Source organism: Leptinotarsa decemlineata, unplaced genomic scaffold (assembly GCF_025532065.1).
Source record: "Leptinotarsa decemlineata unplaced genomic scaffold, Ldec_3_MD MMD2_P_RNA_scaffold_9, whole genome shotgun sequence".
NCBI classification, from domain to species: domain Eukaryota; kingdom Metazoa; phylum Arthropoda; class Insecta; order Coleoptera; family Chrysomelidae; genus Leptinotarsa; species Leptinotarsa decemlineata.
The window spans coordinates 14,890,487-14,914,747 of NW_027412536.1; the positions used below are offsets into that span (position 1 = coordinate 14,890,487).

General features: G+C 36.9%; 1 protein-coding gene across 2 annotated transcripts in view; it reads left to right on the forward strand.

Moving 5' to 3' along the window:
• Positions 1-24,261, forward strand: part of LOC111502454 (uncharacterized) — a 65,276-nt gene that overhangs the window by 13,214 nt on the left and 27,801 nt on the right. Inside the window, exon 1 of one of the 2 annotated variants that reach the window (XM_074170687.1) lies at positions 13,064-13,188. The exons of the other annotated variant lie outside the window; for it this stretch is intronic. The gene's annotated coding sequence lies outside the window, so the exon portion shown is untranslated. Of the gene's footprint in view, positions 1-13,063; positions 13,189-24,261 lie in introns of those variants that run through there. 2 annotated transcript variants of the gene reach the window in all.

The following is a 24,261-nucleotide window of genomic DNA, read 5'->3' on the forward strand; positions in this document are numbered from 1 at the left end:
GCCGCACTAAGGCAGAAATCTTAGCCGCACAGATGCAGAAGGCTATCATTCTTGGCTCACTGCGTTTGCTCAGGGCACATGATTCTCGGACCCAATGATCACTTACCCCACGGTGTGGGGAGTGGTCATTGGTTGATTATGCTGGCGCGCCCTCCCGAATGTATCGGGGCTTCGGGGGATAGGGCCTGACCAGCGCACACTACGGTGAATAAAATAAACTTTATTATTATTATTATTATTATTATTATTATTATTATTATTATTATTATTATTATTATTATTTTTTTTTTTTTCACCGTAGTGTGCGCTGGTCAGGCCCTATCCCCGAAGCCCCGATACATTCGGGAGGGCGCGCCAGCATAATCAACCAATGACCACTCCCCACACCGTGGGGTAAGTGATCATTGGGTCCGAGAATCATGTGCCCTGAGCAAACGCAGTGAGCCAAGAATGACAGCCTTCTGCATCTGTGCGGCTAAGATTTCTGCCTTAGTGCGGCAAGCCGGTATGATTTTGAGATTCGAGAGTAGAGAAGACATCATTCCACCAAGGACTCCAATAATCAGAACGACCATCTTGACAGAGTGATCTGGATAGAGTCTGCGGAGTTCGAAGAGAAAATCTCGATATTTTATCCGTTTTTCCTCCTCTTTTCTGACGATATTCGTCTCGCCAGGAGCTGAAAACTCCACGACAAATATCGTTTTGGTCTGGTGGTCGAGAAGGACTACATCAGGCTTATTAGCTTGTATGAGCCTGAGGGTGGGGAACGAATAGTTCCAATAAATTCGGCACTTCTCGTTCCCCACAACGGATTCAATATCCCCCGGAGCGTAGGGCAACATCGGTGTCTCGTCAATACCGTAAGAGTGCCGTAGATGGTAATATAGCACTCTTAGGGCCGCGTTATGTCGATGGATATAGGCCGAGACCGCATATGCTGGACATGCTGATAGCAAGTGCATTAGGGTCTCGGGCGCCTCGCGGCAGGCCCTGCATCTTGTGTCAGGAACCTCTATACCCATCACGCGACTGCGGTAGACTAAGGTGTTGAAGACACCATCCTGGCAAGCCATGATGAACCCCTCAGTTTCCGACTTCAGCCCACTCGACCTGAGAAAAGCGAACGTCAGGCGCTTTGATAAGCCAAGGTCTTCAATGTTATTGAAGAAGACCCATGCATCGGCTTATCCCTGTGTCTCCGCAGAAGTAAAGTGATCTCTGCGGCTTTTATCTGAGCTTTTTGCTGAACGGGTTCCAACTCGGTGACAGAGTTGTAGTCACCTCGTTCAGAGTCGAAAACTATACCGAGTTCATCAGTTGCTCGAGCAGCTGCCCTAAGGAGAAATGCTCCAATTCCTGCTCTCTCATGGTCACGAACCATGCAGAGAAGGGGATCCGAACTCCTGACGACTTTACAGGCTGTATCCAGTACCATTCTGTCATGTAGACACTCCAAACTCAAAAGTCCACGACCTCCCTGTTGTCGGGGGAAGTACAACCGTGGAACGGACGATTTGGGATGCAAACTCCTATAGAGATGCATCATTTTTCGGGTCCTTACGTCGAGTTGATACAGCTCCTCCCGAGTCCACTTCACTACTCCAAAGGAGTAGAGTAAGATTGGAACGGCAAGCATATTTGTTGCAGCTACTTTGTTCTTCCCCGACAGTTCCGATGACCAGATCTGTCGAAGTTTGTGCTGATACTTGCCGCGGAGAGAGTTTTTCACTGCAGTTACCTCTTGTGAGTGGCGTTGTTCCACCCCGAGGTAAGTATACGTCTCTCCGGCATCCAGATGGTGTAGGATGCTTCCATCTACGAGCTGCACATCCTCTCCGTAGTCCCCGTAGTCCTCTTTTGAGATGAACCATTGCACATTTGTCTATCCCGAATTTCATACCGATAGCATGCGTGTACTCTTCCACCGTCCTCAAGGACTGATAGAGATCCTTCTCTCCAGAGGCATAAAGTTTAAGATCATCCATATAAAACAGATGGGTGACCTTGTGCCTCCGGTTTCCGGGGGTGCCACAGTTATACCCTCGAGTTTTTCTGAGCGCAACGGATAATGGCAATAGTGAGATGCAGAATAGAAGGGGGCTGAGGGAATCACCCTGAAATACACCCCTTCTGAAAGTGACCCACCCTGTTTGAACTCTTGCTTGACCAGATGTTATGGTGAAGCGAGTTCGCCAAAGTGGTGTCAGTTGTTCAATGCATCTCACTATGTTGTCGGGTACCGCAAGGCATCTGAGCAAATGCAAGATGAGCTCATGCGAAATTGTATCAAATGCCTTACGGTAATCGATCCAGGCCATAGAGAGGTTACGCTTATATTGTATCGAGTCCTGCGTTACACATCTATCGATGAGCAGGTTCTCTTTACATCCAGCGACTCCTCTCTTCGACCCTCTCTGCTCATATATCCGTTCGAACACTCGGTCAACTGCGGTGAGTATTCGTGTGTATAAGATGCTTGTAAACAACTTATAACACGAATTCAAGCATGTTATCGGTCTGTAATTCTTAGGAATCGACAAATCTCCGCTTTTGGGGATAAGAACGGTCCGCCCCTCGACAAACCAATCCGGAATCGGCTGCTCTCCATCGAGCCATGAGTTGAAAACTCTGGCCAGATGGTGGTGGGTACTTGGTAGTTTTTTCCACCAATAAGTGTTCAGCCCATCTGGGCCTGGAGCAGCAAAGTTCTTGGAACCAACGAGGGCCCTTCGAACGTCATCCGGGGTTATCGGGTTGCGCAGTTCATTGGGCTCAGGCTGTCGAAGCTCTCTGTTGAAAGCTTCGAACTGCGCTAGGGCTGGAGTGTCTAAGTTGAGTGGCTGCGGGTGTTCATAGATATCCTTCCAGAAGGATTCCACCTGATCAGCGGTCGGCGGATTATCCACAACACGTGGAGGCTCTTGGAATAAGCGAGAAGGTTTCTCGCGGAACCTAAGGTTTTCCGCGATACTTCTCGCTCGCCTCACTAGTGACTTCTTAGCAGCCACTAGCATTCGTATCCTATCAAGGCAGTGCTGTTTGGTGGTCAGCAGCACGCCTTGGCTCAAAAGTGTGATGGATACGTCGTAGATTGGCGGCTGTTCGCCGCACTGCGGGCGTGAAAGGCCTGTTGGCTGCCCTGTAATCCATCACACATTGGATACGAGACGCGTGTTGTCTCGCCGACGTGATTTTAGCCTCCATCTTGTGTACACGCCGTTCAATCTTCCGAACCGCAAGGCCGGGATTTCGTCCTTCCGATTCGGAAAGCGATTGGACGACGTTATACACGGCGGTGTTGATTTGCCAGATGTCAGCCTCTTCTGTTAGAACACTATGAACCTCCGCATCCAAACGAGCCAGTTCTTGTGGCTTCAGGGGCTTAATCCTGTGGAGCGCCCTGCGTGTTCTGATTGTCGACTCCATTGGTGGTATGGTGCTGGTCTCCTCTCCAGCCGTGCCAACGGGTGGTAGAACTGCCACTTCCACCACTTCGTTAGCAGGCTGGAAAGGAGCTATATAGCCCTGCCGCCGAAGATAGGATACGTAATCCCTAAGGTTTTGGGCGGAAAAGGCGGCATGCTCCGGATGTGTTTCACACCACAGAGCATGCAATCTCGCCATGTACCCTCTTCGCGCGGGCTCACTACTCTCGTAGCAATGCATAAGGCTATCTCTTAGTTCATGCGTCCACTCAAAACGTCCGTTTTCATTGCCAGGGTTGTCATCAGTAGGCAAATCATCGTTTTGGGCCCCACCACCTTGCCTCTGAGCCCTCCGAGCGGGTCGATTGTGGGGGCCCCTTCCTTGATTATTGGGAACCAAGTGTTGGGTCCACCGGGTGGTTAGCCCTGTGGACCCACGGCCGGCACCGGAGGAAGAATAGAGTTCTCCTTCCCGGGTGCGCCTGGGCTGCCGGTCCGGTTTTGCACCAGTTGCTCGGGTAAGTGGTGTCGCAACTCACCAAAGGCCAAGGGTGTTAGTGGCCATCCCTGCTTATGGGATCCAAATCGCTATTTTTAAATAGCGATTTGGTGTTGGGAAAAAACTCCAGTAATATTCATTACTACACCAAAGGTTCCAAACAGTGCATCATAAGGAAAGTGAAAACCTGAAAACACCTTGAAATTGAAAGGAAACACTTTAAAAACACATTAAAAATATTACCAAAAAGCACTGCTATAATAGAATTCTGCCTGTTTTATACACAAATACCAAATATTATCAAGAAACACTAAAACGATTTACCGAAATATTTTTCAGTCCCGGTCCGTCACGGCATCCCGTCTGAATAATTAAATAAAAAACAAACGCAGTCGTACACTAACGGAGACCAACTGGGGGCTAGCCTCCTCTAACGCTATAATTTCTGTAACAAAAATTACAAATCGAGACGTATGTCGCTGGTTGGATCGGTCTGGTGGAGCCTGTGTTTATTAAAGTGGTCGGAGGCTTGGCTCCCTTGCAACGTATGGCATTTATTATTTCGGGTTGATGATTTATTAGGTGCGTTTGAGTTTTGTTGATGCAGGATACAGTGTGGTACGTACTACGTAGTGAGTGATAGTGTTTTTTCGGGCATATTATGTATTTATAATAAAAATTAATGGTAAAGTAATGATACCCAAGCATTTTTAGAGAAAAATAATCATAACTATTTGTCAATATCTCTTAATTTATTCCGATGAATAGCCTCAAATTTTATGGGGAGGCCAAGCGTCCCTTGCCTCCTCTGACGAGCCGCCGCTGAATGTGATATAAGTTATTCGTCCGTTTGGAGAATTCTTCACAAATATAATTATCGATCATTCAAGTACCAACTACAACAACATCTTTACGATAACGATCACAACGAAGATTGACATATTGCAACTGGTTTTTGACTAAATACAGAGAAGATGTACGTTTTCCATTTAGGATTATTTATTCAGATGAAACCCGATTCACCAACTTGGGTATGTTCAATAAGAAAAATAGAAGGTACTGGTCTCAAAACAAATTTACATCTGATATAAGAAGGAAATTTTCAAGAGCGATTTGGTTTCAATTGCTCGATGGGTATTATCGGAGAAAAACTATTGGGGGCAATAATTTTCGACGGACAACAGTAGATATCTACAGTTCCTTAAAAATCGAATTAATGATTTCATAGAAGATTTATCAGTGGCTAACCAAGTTGATATCTATTTTCAACAAGATGGAGCGCCACCTCACAATTCTCAAGTCGTAAGAGAACATCTGAATGACACCTTCCCAGAAAAGTGGATTGGCACTTATGGACCTATTCAGTGGCCTGCGACGTACATTCTTGAGTTGTCATATTTTTACATGAATGTATTATTTCTTTTTCTATATCACCAGATTTTACTCCGGTATTTTTTTTTTTCTGGAGAACAATTAAAAATCAGGTTCACAATACAACATCGGCTACTCGTGAAGAACTAGAACTAGAGCATAAAGTAAGGGTGGCATTCCAGAACATCACTGAGGAACAGCTAATCAATGTGATGCGCGCAACAATTGAAAAAGTTGAACTTTGCTGTGATCAAGGAGAAGGCCATTTTGAAAATTCATAACCCGTGTTAGGAATCACACGTTAAAAGGCAAGACCTCGTTAGTCCTTAACTCGCACAAGTTTCTCAACTTTTGAGAGTTGTCGTTTGTCGTTCGTATGGGGGCGACAGCTGATTAACGGAAAAAACAGATTTTGAACAGATTTTTTCAATGGACTAATTTGTGACTTTCTTGCAAATATTCAGAAAAATAGAGAAAATAAAGTGAAAGTGTGTGGCATCAAATTATTCATAAGAAAATGATCTTTCACAAAAAGCCGACTAGTTAACTGAAAAAATTCATATTTGCGACTGTGAAATAATTCTTAAAACGACTGTGAAGTGATAAGCCTCAAAGTGGTAGTTGATCAAGAATGAAGCGATTTACACGGTCCATGACATTTTAGATCAAAAAATAAAAATTGGAATAAAAATTATTTTATTTATCAAATATTGACAAGTGATGTATTGTTGGAATTAGAATGTCATTCTCCATCGAAATAAGTAAAAATATATAGGATGTCTCATTTAAAAATCGAAAGTAGGGGTCATTTCCGGTCAAACCGGAAGTACGGCGAAGCAAGTAAATATACCAAAAAATGTAAATGGAACTATAATACACAACCCCTAAATTTTGTTTTTCTATCTCCAATGATAAAAAAGTTATAGGGGTGAGCCACCGTAGAGAATCATCCGGTATGATTATTGAAATATCATAGAATAAAATGTTACTCAATTTTACAATATTTTCTAAATTCATTTTCTTTTAGTATTACTCACATAAATGTTTTTGAAAGGAATAATACGGAATAATTGATTTTAATGATTATTTCTGAATACGTTCATTTCAAAGATATACTCCAGAAGAAAAAAAAAATTATATTGCATTCACGTTTATTGTCATTTCATTAATTTTTCATTCAGTGACTAACTATAAACATGAAAATTGTACAACTGACTGGTATTTCCGGTAAATTATTCAACCATGATGGTAACTGAATAAATATCAAAGGATGGAATAATTATAAAATACCATAACATCCAGTTGAAAAAGTTCCACTTTTAACTCGAGCTCAATCGGGAAAATTCTAAAAGGAGTTCCGCAAAGCTCAACCATTAAACCATGTGTTTCTACTTACAAAATCTGAATAACAACTCACAGTAAATTCTTGTTGATATATTTTTTTTTTTAATATACTTTATTGTCTGAAGAATAAATTCTTATTGACAAAGCCTTGTGCGAAATATAAATAACATATACATGAAATCACAAAAGTAAAATCACTAAAAGTAGGTTATAACATGAACTGAAAAGAGACATGTAAATAATAACAAACGTTCAGGATGTAAGAACATGGTCAACAAAATGTAAATAAATCAATTTAAACTAAATTGAATGAAATGAAATCAATAAAATACCGTAGATATTACAGTTAGTCTTCTCAATTAAAATTATCATCATAGAATTCTGCTAAGCTATAATAAGGTCTCCCAGAGAGCAAGTCTTTCAACTCTTTCTTAAGAGCTCTAAGGTCATTTATGGTTCTTATAGCTTGAGGAAGGTGATTGAACATTTTAAGACCGTTGTAAATAATGGAATCTTTAACTAGCGACGAAGAAGGCAGCGGTAATTTAAAGCTGAATCTTTGCCTGGTTTGATACATTGGCGCGTCCAAGTTGTTAAACAATACCCTATTTTTGAAGACAAGGCAGATTGTCTCGTATATAAATAGGGAGACCACAGTTAGGATTTTGTTAGAGGCAAAAAGAGGTCGACAAGAGTCCCTAGGCTTGGCTTTGCATATGCATCGTATTGCACGTTTTTGTATTAGTAATACTGATTGAAGGCATGCGGTAGAACACACACCCCAAAAGCAAATACCATAACGGAGGTGTGGTTCAAAAAGGGAATGATAAACCATTCTAGCTTCTGCAGATCCGAGCTCAAATGCAGTTACTCGTATGGCATAACATCAAGAGGAGAGCTTCGATTTCAAAGTATCTACATGATTGTTGAATTTTAAACTATTGTCAATGAACAAGCCAAGGAATTTAGAAGCTGGTACGTTATCTATTTGAATATTATTTAGATGTACGGCTGGAATCTGGCAACGATAGGACACTACTTTTGTTTTTGATAAATTCAAGCTCAAGAGATTTGAGTCAAACCAGTCCTTCACTATCGTGATGTCATTCTCAATAACTTCATACAACGTATGGTTGTTAGGAGCATGCCATAAAATTGTAGTATCATCAGCAAATAAAGTGAATTTTCCTTGGATGTTTATAGACGAGAGGTCATTAATGTAAATTAAAAATAAAAGTGGGCCCAGTACCGAACCTTGTGGGACGCCGCAAGTAATTTTACCTTCATTTGAGTATGAAGTGGTTTTGACCATCTGGGTGCGATCTGCTAAGTATGACTCAAACCATTTAAGACTTATTCCAGTTATACCGTATCTACTGAGTTTCCGCAAAAGAATTTTATGATTCACACAATCAAATGCTTTGGCTATATCACAGAAGACGGCAGCTACTATTTCTTTGTCATTTATGTTGGAATAAACATTGTAAAGAAATGAAAATATGGCATCGGAAGTGTATTTTTGCTTTTGGAAACCAAACTGGCAATCACTTATTATTTTGTTTCCATTCAGAAAGCACAGGAGTCTTGTTTTTCTTGTTATTCTAGAACCCCTTGAAGTTAAACAAAAGGTGTGTTTTATACCTATTGAGAATTTGAATAAAATTATGGAAAATCAATATTGTGGTTATATTTTCTCAATGCTGGACGTGAGTCATTGCCATTCTCGCGTGTTGTAAAACGAAGGACCCTAGATTTAACCTTGGATACATATTAAGATACTCTTTTTATACTGTGACTGCCGCACGGGATTTTTACGAATATGGTCATTAGTTATTCGGTCTTTTCAAGCACTTATTTGCATATATTTTTCTTATTCTAGATGGATGTTTTATTCCTCAATTCAAAAAGTCTCAGTGAATGTATCATCAATTTTACAAAATCTTTGAAAATTTGGCTAATATATGATGAAATTGGCCGGTACTTGATGAAAATCCATAACGCAATCAAGTTTCACTGGACAGTTTACAAAACAGCAAAATGTGTTCCTCAAGCGTTTTTCTACTCACTAAAGTCCATCCATTAATTGTTTTATATAATAACAATTTGAATCATATGCCCTTTCACTTACTTTATAAATAATATTTACCCTAGTTTAGATGAAAACTGATTGTAAATTTCAGGCATCAAAAAAAAATTACCAACTTATTAAATGGACAGATATCTTAACAGAATAATTCCACGTGACATTCAGAACGGTACATGCAAGATTATGTGAAACTGGGAGTTTTGATAAAAATGCAGGTGTGTGGAAGACCTGAAACTGTAACAACGCTTGAACTAGAAGAAGCTATGACTGACTATTTGATGCGCTGCAGCTGGAAGTCAGTTCAAAAACCATGTGGACAGTTCTAAAAAGAAACCTGCTATACCTATATCACATTCAGCGGGTCCAAGCTTTCTGCCTCGGGATTTTAACCCAAGATAAATGTTTTGCAGGTGGTTCATTCAAACGATGGCACACAATAATAATTTTTTACCAAAAATTTTATATACGGACGAAGCAAATTTTTCACGAGATTCTATTATGAACTTTCACAATGACCATTTTTGGGCCGACGAAAATACCCACGTTATTGGAGCAACAGCAACAGCAACAAATTTCGCGGGTATAAATGGCCCATTTTGTCTACCAACAAGATCAACGGGTGAATACTGCACGAACTTTTTGCGAGATCATTCAACAATTTTGTTAGAAGGAGTGCCGGTACTTGTAAGAGACAACATGTAGCTTATGCACGACGGGGCTCCAGCTCATTTTAGTGTTCTTGCTCGTCAGCATTTAGACATTACCTTCTCTAATCGCTGGATAGGATGTGCAGGACCTCAAAATTGGTCTGCTCGCAATTCTGATACGTATCCTCTAGATTTCTATTTATGGGGTCATCTGAAGGATCTTGTTTATAAAACTCCTGTACTAGATGTTGTATTTTTGAACGTGTCGACTGCAAATCGACTGCATTTGTGTATCAGAAGCTAGATATTTTGCTCATTCACTTTCAAGTCGAAATTGTTTATTATTTACTTTTGGTTTTTATTTCATGTTGTCCACGGATAATTTTTAGAAGTGATTTTTTTTCTCGAAAACGAAGCTTGTTATGAAGTTAACACAAGCAACGAAAAAGTTATATTTTCAGTACCTTAATCTAAAAAAAAATTAAAATTTACAAAAAAGTTGGTGGCGTTCTTTTTTTTCTCAATATTGTTGGCTGTCACTGAGACGCCACTGGACCTACTAATTTTAATCTCGTTCGGGCTAAACAAGCGCCTTATCACTTCAAACAACTGTAGCAAATTTCAGCCAAATCGGCGTAAGGATATTCATGATATTTTATAAATACCGTTTTTTTTAAATTTCAACAATACAAATCTGATTTTCTGTTTAAAATCTGTTTTTCCGTTATCCAGCTTCTATTCATGCTTCAGAAGGTTTCTGATTTCGAAATATATAAAACAAAACAAACATTTGAAAAAAAGCATCAAAATGAAAGTTATTTCTGAGGACTTCTGAAGATTATTGTTTCACAAATTTCTTGACGCATGCTTGCAGTATAAATATATTTTTGCCGAAACGGAATCTTGTATAAATGTTGAAATTTTCTAAGGTTTTTGTTAACGAACTTGAATATCTGTCAACAAATGAGATGCGAAATAAAAGTGTATAGTATAAATTGTGATCATAAATTATCTGTTGACTATGTAGAAATTTAATCTTATACAGCGTGACTCACGATCGATGGTAGGTTAGACGTTTCTGGAAAACGCAAAGCATGATTTTTCTGAAAATTTCACCTCTCACACTTACTCTGGTATTTTAATACTTTTTTGTTAATAATTTTCTATACCTATCTCTATCTGTTTTCGAGATAAAAAATAAATTGTGCTAAATATGGTCCAAAACATAGCCTTAATTGAAATTAAGTACATCAGTACTCTCAATTCATAAAAAATTGATATTTTGATGATAGTTTGGACAAACTCGAAATATTCAAATAACACCAAGAAATCGACTCCATATCATACAGGGCGTGCTAAAATTACTATTATTTCCATTGTGCATAAAAGTAGTCGAAAGTAAATTTTTTCAAATAAAACCCCTGTATATTACTCGATAAATTGAAAGATGGTGAAAAATGCTTCAAGATGATATACATGTCCCTATACCTAAATTGTCAAGTTTTCTTAATAAAGATTTAAAGATTTGGGTGTATCACATTCTTCAGTACAACGAATTTTGAAAAATCACGGAATGCATCCGTATAAATTTACCAAAGTTCGAGCTCTAAAAGCAGAAGACTTCAAACGTAGAATGCATTTTTGTGAATCCCTTTTGATTCATACACAGGAAGATCGGGAATTTTTCTCAAAAATAATTTGGAGCGACGAATCAAAATTTACGAGGGATGGTATTTTCAATAGAAGAAATAAACATTTTTGGGCTGATCATAATCCTCATGTTACAAAAGGAATGGGTTTTCAAGAAAAATTTGACCTGAATGTTTTCTGTATTCAGAAGAACAATAAAATTAGTTTTTTTATTTATGAAGACACACTGAATGCAGAGAGATATCTACAAATATTAAGGACGACTGTAATCGATTTTCTTGAAAATTTGCCTTTAGAGGAATATAGGAATTTGTGGTTTCAACTGGACGGAGCGCCAGCTCATTCCACCCAGGAAGTTTCCAGGAAACTTGACGAACTCTTCGACGATCGTTGGTTTAGGCGTTTAGGGCCGTGGGATTGGCCACCGAAATCACCCGATCTCACGCCACTTGCCTTTTTTTTATGGGGTGTTTTAAAAGAAAGGGTATACAGTACTCCAGTGCCTACCAAACAAGAATTGCGACGGCGAATAGTGCGGAGTATTGAAGATCTGGATCCCCAGGAAATTGAAAAAGCAACCACAAGTCGCGTACAAAAAAACATTTTGAAGTGTTTAGAATGTAATGGACAACATTTTCAGCATTTATTGTGAAAATGTGATATTTTGTTTACAATTTTGTTATTTTGAATCATCCTATTCTGTTATTGTCTGTACTTTCACAAAATCTTACTTTTTACCCAGAAATGACTGATTTTTGGTACAGTTGTTCCCTGGAAACTTTGAGCCATAGTTAAGGAAATTATTTTGTGACCTTACAAACTTCCTCTCGTTCATTGGTGTTAATTCAGGATACATTTGGTTGAATTTTTTACACGTTCTGACAATGATTTGATCACTTTGTTCATGTGTATAATAAATAATTTCATAAGAACTTCGTTTGAATAATCGATATTTGCATTCATTTTGGAAGATGATTCGAAATATACAGGGTAATATACAGGGGGTTTCATTTGAAAAAATGAACTTTTGACTACTTTTATGCACAATGGAAATAATGGTAATTTTAGCACGCCCTGTATGATATGGAGTCGATTTCTTGGTGTTACTTGAATATTTGGAGTTTGTCTAAACTGTCATCAAAATATCAACTTTTCATGAATTGAGAGTACTGACGTACTTAATTTCAATTAAGGCTATGTTTTGGACCATATTTAGCACAATTTATTTTTTATCTCGAAAACAGATAGAGATAGGTATAGGAAATTATTAACACAAAAGTATTAAAATACCAGAGCGATTCCAAAAATGTATTAATATACGGGGTATTCCATTTAAAAAGATAAAGTTGCTAGGACTTTTTGATGGAAGTGGTAATGCCGCAATGTTGAAAATATTTTAGATCGATAGAACAGGTAAGGAAATGTGAGAGGTGAAATTTTCAGAAAAATCATGCTTTGCGTTTTCCAGAAACGTCTAACCTACCGTCGACCGTGAGTCACGCTGTATACCCGAAATGAAACCATAGTTCATGTCGTTTGATAAAAATAACAAAAAAGGAAATATGACATAAGGTGAAAAAAGAAGGCAAGAAAACAACAAATGATGCTAGTAAATAAAGAACGAAATACATATGTTTCTAAAGAATAAATAAAAGAAGGCAAGGAAATGAAAATTCAATTTAAATTTCTGTCACACATTCATTTGGTCCTTCAGAGTCATCTTCGATAACATTTTTAGTCTCATGAATTAAGCTTTTTTGGTGAAGGTGTCGGGACATATCTATAACAAATCCCATGAAAAACGATTGTCAAATATTCTGATTTTGCATTTCCGAGTAATGAAAAATCATTAATTTGTCTGGTCAAACAAACACAGTAGGCACCTGTGACATATTTCTGTTTTCATTGACAATAGAATATCTAATTAACAACAAGTTAATATTGTCTATTCGTTCGTTTGTTGTATTCAAAAAATAATGTTCTTTTGTTCGAGAGACCACAACGGAAACTGCGAAAGCGATGATTTCCTGGTGGTAGCCTCGGCGGAACGATGTTAGCTAACACCGATGAAAATATTAAAATATTAGTTTATGGAGAACGGATTGAAACTTACCTTATGAAAAATTGCATTGGCGAGAAAGTTGTGTACGAATTAAAAATTTGGTATGTATGAGTGAATTATAAAATATTTATATAGCTTCATTGATGTTGACACGACTGTCTCAAGGATACAATAGTGAGATATACAGTGTGAGATATACATTTTTGAATGATGATGGTAGATGGACATTTTAACGAAATATCAACATTGAAAGTTGGTTGATTATTGATTATTATATACATCATACAGTGTGCGAAATTTGAAAATTCCCACCAAGAATTTCTTGCAAAATACTAGGTTTCAAAAGTTTTGTCCGTTTTGAATTCATGGGTTTTTGTAGTTTCATATCTCAATAAATATTCATTTTACTGTGTCGTAATATATACTGATCGATAAAGAATTTTATAAACTATACAGTTATGCTGTTCATTTTTATTAACTATACAGTTATGCTGTTCATTTTTATTATTACACGCTTTATATTAGTTTCACCTGTACCTATGTATGTATGTTTGTTTGTAACTCTTCTTTCCCGTTTGAATGCTCGGGATCTGTATTTGACAGAATTATCGACATTATTGCTTCATATATTCGCGGGCAGATGGCGCTATACGTAACCTCCTTGATATAATTCGAACTCACTTTACATGTATTTCTTCATTTGAAAAAAGTATTCCTTTATTAACACGCGCGCTTGCTGCCTTCCTTAGGCTTGGTATCTGATTTTTAGGCTCCCTCTCCGGAATCGGAAAATATCAATGGTCATTTTTCTAAACAATATACGGCTGATTGTTCCCAAAGTTTAGATAAAATAAATATAGTTTAAAAATACTAAAAAACACGCTTTCATAGCATACAAAACTAAAAAATAAATATCGTTTGAAAAACTAAAAAACACGATTTTAAAGAACACCGAACTAAAAAGTTGAAAATATTTTTTTTAAATAAACTAAATACTAGTAGGAATTATTGTGAATAAAGCGTGGTCGCTTTATGCCATATTTTTTGTATATCAAGCGTCCGTCTTTTTTTTCACAATAATACTAGTATTTTTCGTTCGTTATTGTTTTAAGCTTATTTGAAAAATATATCTTCAACTTTTTCTTTAAAAGCGTGTTTTTTAGTTTTTCAAAGTATATTAATTTTCCATACGAATTCAAATTGAAACAGTCCGAAAAATCAACCAGGAATTTGACAATGATAGTGGTAATGAACGCACTGTTCGAAGTTGGTTTGAGACATTTCGTTCCGGAGATTTTAGCCTCGAAGATGAGACCCAAAGTGGTCGACCTACAGTCACCCAGGACGAGGATTTGAGGACCCTGGTGGAGACTGACCCAACACAAACGGTGCGTCTAATTTTTTGATGGTTTGAAACGTATTGGAGAGGTTAAAAATCTCGAAAAGTCGATTGAAACAATCGACAGAAATTGTCTCGTTTCGAGGTCTTTTCTTCTTTACTTTTGCGCAACCAATTGGTTTGTCACGTGTTATGAAAAGTGAATCCTCTACGACAACAGGTGACGTTAAGGACAGTGGTTGGATATCGATGAGCTACTCAGGCACTTGCCAAAAGCAAAAACCCACCAAAAAAATACTATGGTTAATGTATGTTGGTCAGCGGCAGGTGTGGTTCACTATAACTTTCTGCAACAGGACCAAATCATCACAGCAGATTCCTATTGTGTCCGATCTTGCTCCACGGCAACGCCCGTCCGTACGTTTCATAAATCATTGCCCGAAAATTGAACGAATTAAGCGTCAAAGGTCTGCCTCACCTTCCATACTCCTCAGATCGCTTGCCTACCGACTACCATCTTTTCACTTTCTCACCGGTAGAACCATCGCCAATTAAGACCAGTCAAAAACAACTTTCGTCGACTTCATCGAATCCCGAGCACACGATTTTTATGCTGACTCAATTAACGACTTGTGTTACATTGTTGAAAGTGCACTGATTCAAATGGCGCTAATTTCGATTAAATTCAATAAGTATTAACTGAGATATTATAGCTCATAGTAAACTCAGAAAAAAGGCAAAAACTTTTGAAACAACCTAATATGTCACGACATAGCAAACCCACTTCGAGAGACTGTCGAAGAACGAATACAAAATAGGAACCTCAATAGTCGTACTCCCTCAATCCCATCAATAATCACTTCGAACTCCCCGTGTGTGGACCAACACTGAATTTTTTTTTGAGGACAAAACACAAGCACGGTGCTTTGTTGCCATTCTATACAGAATTCTTCGATTCATTCAGTACAAATGAGTGTATTCAGCTTCCCAAATTTATTCATTAAGGATATATTTCTTATAATAATAATAATAATAATAATAATAGCCTTTATTGTCCAACAGTTTCCTATTTACAGGACAATATTAAAGAATAACAAAACATAAAATGGTGTATATGAGTAAATTAATAATAATATTTAGTAGATTAAACAATAATTAAAATAACATCAAAAATTAACGAAATACCGATATAACAAAGCTGTTTAATTTTTCATCACCGAGATGAGTTCCTTGATGGAACACGAATGAATGTCAATTCGATTGCTAATTTTATTGAATTCGCTACACATTATATAAAGTGGAGATTTCAATTGCATATTTGTTCTTATTCTTGGAAGTTTGAAAGTTGCATGATTTCGAGAAAAATATGAAGGAACATTGATATTATTCAGACTGAGCAGACTGGGAGAGTCAATAAGGCCATTCAAGATTTTGTACAAAAATATAAAAAATGCACAATTTCTTCTGCACTCTAAGCTGTCAATATTGACCCTCATGCATAATTCCTCCTTCTTATGTTTTAATTGTGTAGCATTCCGATGAATAATGTCTGTTTCATTTCCATAACGAATGTTTCGAGGACAAACTGAACAGAAAATAGTAATTTTAGTATAATTCAACGTTCATTTGAAAGTTTATTTTGAACTCAATTGATTTTTTCTTCTCTACGGAAGTTTTCTACATTTTTTATGTGAAGATGAATAAGAAGTAACCCAAAAAGTTTTTTCACCGTAAACTAATATCTCCAATTTCCTTCTCTATATTATACTCGTTGCCAAATTCGTATTCCATATTCCCATCTAAATCTATACAATTCAGTTTTTTCTTTAAAAGTCCTGTTTTATTTTGAAAATTTATTAATTTGATTTTCACGAACCTGACCTCTTGTACCTATTGTCTGTAATTTTTAGATATATCATGCATGTTATAACATGTATTCAGTATTTCTTTGTATAATCCTTATTCACTTCAAGTCATTCGCGACTATTCACATTTTGCGATACATCTCTAGAATTATGATTTCACGTGATTATAAATGATTGCACTAGCTTTGTAATGCAGGTTTTTAACGACAATCATAATGTTTTACAGTATGAACTGTAATTTATATCTGATTTTGCTGCTTTGCGGGTTGATAGAGATCATGTATTTTAAATTTGAACTAGACGGAAAAGGTGGCAATTTCAATGCAATGTTGTGAACCTCTTTTGTTGGTTTCGAGAAAAAATTATGAAACATGTGCTTCAAATGTCACCTATACGAGTATAAGCCAATATGCATTCCTCCCAGATTTTCAAAATTATTCGAACTAGCAATGTCAGTGAGAATTATAAAGTTTATGGATCAATGTAACTTATTTAGTAGGCTTCAACATGGATTCACACAAAATATAACGAACATGATGGAAGAAAAATTGATATCTCTCGGGATGTTTTTAGATTTATCCAAAGCATATGACTGCTTGGATCATCAGCTAATGTTAATGAAATTAGAGATATGGAAAAAGAGGTTCAGCGCTGAAGTGGGTTGAATCCTACCTATCAGATCGCCTTCAATCTGTAGAAATAAACCGAAATGGAAGAATCTATAAATCCGAAACCCTTCCCACAGACGTGGGAATTCCGCAGGGGAGCATTGCCGGCCCTCTTTTGTTCGTCATTTATTTGAACGACTTATGTAATCTAAACCTAAACCAACGTCAGTTCAAAACTATCTTCGCAGATGTCACAAGTCTATTATCAGGTGGTGAAACCTTCCCAGAGATGATGATGAATAGTACAGATCTATGCAACAAAACTAAGGACTGGTTCAATAAAAGTCAACTTGTACTAAATGAATCGAAGACACATATGATTTTGTTTAGAACAAACCAAGACAACATCGATTATCCAGTTAGGGTGGACCTTCAAAACTCTTCTTTTGAACTGTCCCACAACACCAAATTTTTAGGAATCCACATAAACGAGAACATGAATTGGACTCTCATATTGATAACCTCGCAAACAAACTAAGTGGAATATCGTACGGAATTAGAGTTACATTAAAATATCTGCACAACGAGGCTATAAAAACAATATACACGGCTTACTTCGAATCGGTTGCTCGATACGGAATTATTTTTTTGGGGTAGCAATCGAAATATCGAAAAAATCTTCATAGTTCAAAAAAGAATAATAAGAGGAATCAACAACTTGAATTATAACCAAACTTGCAGAACAGTATTCAAATCCACCAATATAATGACAATCTACGCGATTTATATCTATGAATGCCTAATGTTCATTTATAAAAATTCACACCTCTTCACTGAAAATATACCTGCTCATAAGTATCCCACTAGAATAAATGAATATATGTATATATATATATATATATATATATATATATATATATATATATATATATATATATATATATATATATATATATATATATATATATCCCCTTCATAGACTAACAGTAACTGAAAAAAGCGCCCACTATAAATGTCAATCAAGCTCTTCAACCATCTTCCTAACAGATTAAAACTAACTATGAAAATTGGAGTTCTCAAAAGAGAACTAAAAAAACTTCTCATAGACTTAGAGCCCTATGATTTGAACGCATATCTCACTGGAACATTCATTTAAAAATATTTATAACAAAATAATCTGTACCTTCTTGTTGACGCCATTTCATTCTATGTTACCGACCTTTTGCAATAAAAGTTTGTAATCTACTCTGAAATAAAGCTGTTTATTATTATTAAGCTTTGGGTTATAAAGCTGATTTTTTTTCAAATTGACAGTTCAGACATTGAATCTACCAAACAAGAATGAGAAATATGTGTTTAAAAAATATGTTTTTTCCGTTACCTACCAATCGCATCACTACGAATGACAACCCTCAGCAGCCGAAACTTGTGTGAGCTAAGGACTAACGAGGTCTTACCTTTTAACGTGTGATTCCTAACAACGGATTGGACGATAGCAAGTGAAAATCGAGCTTGAACCATCGACTCGCACATCGGCTGATTGACTGAGTGAACAAAGCACCCACATCGAACTGCCCGGCTTCCGACAGATCATATAGAGTAAAAGCTAAAATGAAAGTATTAAATCAGGTAGTATTCTTCAGAAGTGATGTGATACTTTAGGTATACTTATTAATGCATATTTTCCAAAACCACTTCCAAATACACTTCCATCCAGAAGTGATGTGATACTTTAGGTCAGTGGTCGCCAACCTGTCGATCGCGAGCTACCGGTAGCTCGCGGAGGCAATTCTGGTAGCTCTCACAACGATTTTAATTTAAAAAATACAAACTGCAAAAATCAGAGAAGCTTCCGAAAAATCCACAAAAAATCTAATTGTAGTAAAAATGCAGAGCAAATTTTCATTGTACAAAAAAGAGCCTCAAGAAGTATGCTGAAACTGAACCCAAGAGAATCATATAGAGGCAAATTCAGTAGTCTTAAAATACTTACACTTATAGGAGTCTATATACAGGAACTCTTTTTCCTTTTCAGAAACTAACATCTTTTTGAAAATAGTCTACCACAAAATGTATATAACACTAGACATTTTGACTATGTATACCCAAAACATAGACTAACTTTTACAGAAAGGAGCCCGTTCTATCAAAGCATGAAAATGCTCAAAAAACTCCCCACCAGCATCAAACAAATGAATAAACTTGGTGGTTTCAAAAAGGGAATTCATAAGATTCTACTGAATATAGAAAGAACCCTATGCTATTGCTGAATACCTCAGCTTACTGTCTGACATAATTTATCTTGCTGGTGACGTTATTTCTGTTTTTGTATCTTTTTACGATTATTCTTCAGAAAAAACGATATTTATTATTATTATTATTATTTTCCAAAACCACTTCCATCCAGAAGTGAAGTGATTCTTTAGGTATACTTAATAATGGATAAATGCATATTTTCCAAAGCCTGTCTAATCTCTCTTAATGACAAAATTATCTATGTATATAGCATTAGTATTTTACTGACATTATCACTAGTACAGGTAGGTATTTGAGCAAATTTGTCGAATTTGTTAATTGCATTCACCTATCAATTAAATTTCCACTGAAATGGAGGAAAATTATTCAATACAATTTCTAAAAGTGACTATTACTAAAATCAATAATACACGTGATCTTGCAATTTTCCATAAACCATCTTATAAGGACAGTGTCATACATGATTCTTCGACACATTCATATCAACATAAAGTAGCAGCGTTCAATAGTATGCTTCACAGGCTATTAAATATGCCAGTGTCAGAAAGTAATTTTCCGAAATAACTGGATTTTATCAACAACGGCTACAAGGAAAATATTATTGACTCCATTCTTTTCAAAAAACCGCGAAAACAAGGCATTCGGCAGGTATATCCCACATCAAGAAACAATAATTACGTCATGGGACATTGACATACTTTCGTGAATTCACCAATAACATCACCTATTTTTTTGAAAAACACAGACTTGGACGTGGCTCACCGGACAAATAATAATTCAATTAGGTTCATTAAAAACAATAACGACAAAACTCAATTGTCGGATAGATATAAGTTGACTTGTGGTTCTTGCTCAAAACTTTATATTGACCAAACTTCGATGCTCTGGCTTTTCGGATCATTAATGTGTTTGGCTGTCCAGCTTTCTGAAAAAACATTCCCTGCAAGTGGCCGTCGATGAATATCTCTCGAATACTTTCACCATCAACGCTGGTGAAACCCTCTTTTTATTGTGAATCAACAACCTATTGAAAAAAAACAAGAATCCAATATATTGCTTTGCTGACGACAGCACACTTGTCTGATAATTCCAGGATTCTAGGACATCGGCTACATAGGCACATTTTCACTGGCAGTAGAAGGTTACATATCTCAATGAGGATCTAGAAGTGATTTCGAATTGGGGTGAAAGTAACCAGGTTCAATTCAATGCCACAAAAATCCGGGCATCGGTTTTCTCTAAGAAGATAAATGTCTCCGAACCGGATATAACAATGTCAGGTCAGACAATTCCGCTTTCTGCTTCGATAAGTTTATTGGGGGTTGAAATGGACACCAATATGTCTTGGCACAATCATGTCGCTGGAATTGCAAAAGCTGCTTCTCAGAGCTTGGAACTATGTTCCGAACCAGAAAACTATACACACCTCAGCAACTTTGGATACTTTATAAAACTCAGATCAGATCTTCTTCGGAGTATCGTTCTCATGTATGGAGCTCTGCCTCCAAATATACCCTGAAGTTGCAGGATTCCATCCAGAAAAGAGCCATCTGGCTGACTGGAGACACGAACGTCACGTGCAACCTCGATAGCCTGGAACATCGAAAAAAGGTTGAAAATTTGTCTCTCTTCTATAGATACTTTCACGGGAGGTGTTCAAGTGAGTTGGCACATTTGATTCCACCAAGAGCGGTACATATCAGAAATACGCGACGGACTGTGGCTGCTCATCGTTTTGAGGTTCAACTCAGTACACTTCAAACTTCACTTTTCATCTGGAGAATTGACTGCCGTGTTGGTCGGTGGTTCAAGCCTTAGTCTGAACGATCGATCTTCACTTGCTATCGTCCAACCCGTGTTATGAATCACACGTTAAAAGGTAAGACCTCGTTAATCCTTAGCTCGCACAAGTTCTTTTCTCAAAGAAAAATATCCTATTTATCAGTATCTTGATTATCTTATATATGTTCTTGTAGCTCCTTAGGTAGAAATCCAGGCGGCGTTATTCTATCAAATTGTTTTCTCGTAGATGCCTGAAACGTATTTTCATCTGAGTAGCTAGCCATAGTACTTATTAAATGGATGCACGCATGGATCTGCGAATCATTTCTTCTTCATGTATTCAATTATTTGTGAATAACAAGATCAGTCTTGATGGTATTCTGATTCTGGAAAAAAATACTATTATTATTATTTTTGTCGAAGTTCAGATAGAGTCAAGGAGGACTACATTAGGCTTATTAGCTTGTATGTATCTGAAGATGGGAAATGAATAGTTCCAGAAAATTCTGCACTTTTCATTCCCCACAACGGATTCATTATCACCCGTAGCGTAGGGCTACACCAGTGTCTCGTCAATACCGTAGACCTGCCGTAGGTGGTTAGGGACGCGTTATGTCGATGGATATAGATTGAGACCACTGATGCTGACATGCCCCTCAGATACAGCTTCAGCCTACGACCTGAGAAAAGAAAAGATCAGGTGATTTGATGAGCCGAGGTCTTCAATGTTGTTAAAGAAGACCCCAGACTCACAACTTATCGTTGTGTTGCTATAAGCATGAAGAAATGTTCGTGGCTTTTATGTGGTTCTTTTGCTGAATGGGTTCCAACTCGGTGACCGAGTTGTGATCTACATGTTCAGTGTCGAAAACTAAATACATCAAATAAATGCTTCAACTCGTGCTTTCTCGTAGTCGCAGACCAAGCAGAGAAGAAAATTCGAATTCCTGATAACTTCCCAGACTCAGATTCATCACTATTCTGTCATGTAGACCCTACTATCTCAAAATTCATGACCTTTCTCTTGTCTGTGATCTGTGAAGGTGGAACATACGATTTGGGTTGCAAACTCCTATGGAGGAGCATCATCTTTCGGATCTTCATGTCTTCACTGCTGTTAACTCTTGTAAGCGGCGTGGTTTCGCCCCGAGATAAGTGTACGTTTCTCCGACATCCAGATGGTACAGAATGTTTCTGTCTACGAGCTGCACATCCCCTGTCTATGAGCTGCATCGTCCTCTTTTGAGATGGAGCGTTGTACATTTGTCTATCCTGAATTTTTGTCGATAACATGTGTGTTATCTTCTACAACGGAGGTTTTTTTCTCCAACGGCATACATTTAAAGATCATTGTTGTGAATGAGTAGTATTTGATTTGATTTATGTATTAACAACGCTTTATAATGAATATGTGAGTTCTCCTTGTGATATTTTTAATTGACATCTATTTGACAACTTGATAATAATTTAGACTAATGATATCACGGGTGTCCCAAATATATAAATGTATGTAATTCACAACAATCATTCATATAAAAAAATGGTGATATAATGCCTCCGCTTTCCGAGAGTGCCACAGTTATATATCTAGAAACGATGGGACTGAGGTTATCGCCTGAAATACACCCTATCAGAAGGTGACCCACTCTGTTTCAACTGTTCACCATTTTGTCAACTCTCCAAATCTCTTGCGATATTCTAAAGTTCATAGAGTTGTCATGAAAAATTCAATAATTTTTTCATAAGAATCAACACTAGTCAATTTTGTTTAGACATGGCATTAAGATTTTTCAATTTTGTTTAGACAGGACAATAAGATCGTTCATATCTCACTTTTTGTCACTGTAACTATCACATCTAGATGTCAATTTCTCATTTTTCTACGGAATATTTTTATATAACCTTCATTTTCATTTGGAGAAGGGTTCAATTCATTCTGTCACAGTTAACAGTAAACTTTTAAAGATCTGTAGATCTTTATGCTCTTTTTGAGGTGTTTCTATCTGATAAGACTATATCATTGTTGTCCTCATTTTAACTATTGCAATTCTCACCCCAAATTTTAGATAATGCATGAAATATAATAGTTGTTGAATCTTCACCTAAAGGCAAGTCTAGTGATCACTCGTTTGCAATGAGAAGTGAACAAGTAATTTTCAAAATTGGGTAATGAATGTGTAATCAAGTTCATAATTATACCAAATATCGATCCGAGACCTACTTGGTTTTAAGAAATAACAAATTTCTCGTATTCTCAACATACAATTTGTCTTGCAAGATCTGGGTCAAAGATATTCAAAAAAGTCTTCAAAGAATGTACTTTAGCTGAAGGATTTCGATGGGAAGTGCGATAGTTTGGCTTCCGAGTATTTTATAGGTAACTCGTGACCAGACCATGCTTACGACTATAACGAACCCCGACGGGTTTAATCGCCGAATCAAGAGCACGAATTAAGAGCTGATATATTCGTGTGCGATTCGTAATTTATTTTTATAATTGAAGATACTAGCGTCGTTACATTACATCAAGAGTCAGACACACCTTATCAGCATCTTTAACTTAGTGCACGCAATATTAATGCTGACTATATTCAAATGAAAATTCCACACCTGTAATTTTGAACCAATCAAAATACGTTATTTTAACAAATCGCCATGGCAAAGGAGGTATTTTAGTGGAAATTTTTTTCTCGTGGGGTACCCAACAGCGAATGATATGTGAATGAAACGAATGCTAGACAAATACTACTTAATTTTACTTCATCTAGAATATTTAAAGTACATTCATTTCAAATGAATATACCGGGTGATCCTCTACATCTTCCCCTTTTTCAAAATTATACACCAATAATAATTTACAACAAATTAACATATACTATTAAGAAAGTAAAACTAAACCAAATTATTTTACTTTTGCCTAACACAAAATACTAAAACACCCTCCTTTATTTACATTTTTGAATTCATCATGGGGTTATATCTATGAACTGGTTTTATTATTCTTCCGCTTCTACCCTGATTTTCTACAAATATAACATCATCTTTGCTACCTTCCAAAACTTCCGGTTCTTCAACTACAGAATTATCATTTGTTTTTTTCTGCTGGAATGATAGCTAGAAACCTCCTGTTTCTTTCTATAACTGATCCATTATCCAACCTAACTATATATGACCTATCTCTAACCTTATCTATAACTTCTCCCGGTTGCCATCTAGAATTAGTACCTTAAACCGTTTTGTATCCTGTTTTTAACTCTGGTAAACTTTTTTGGGTTGTTTTATTATAATAGTACCTTTGTACTTCCTGACGGTTATTTAATTTTT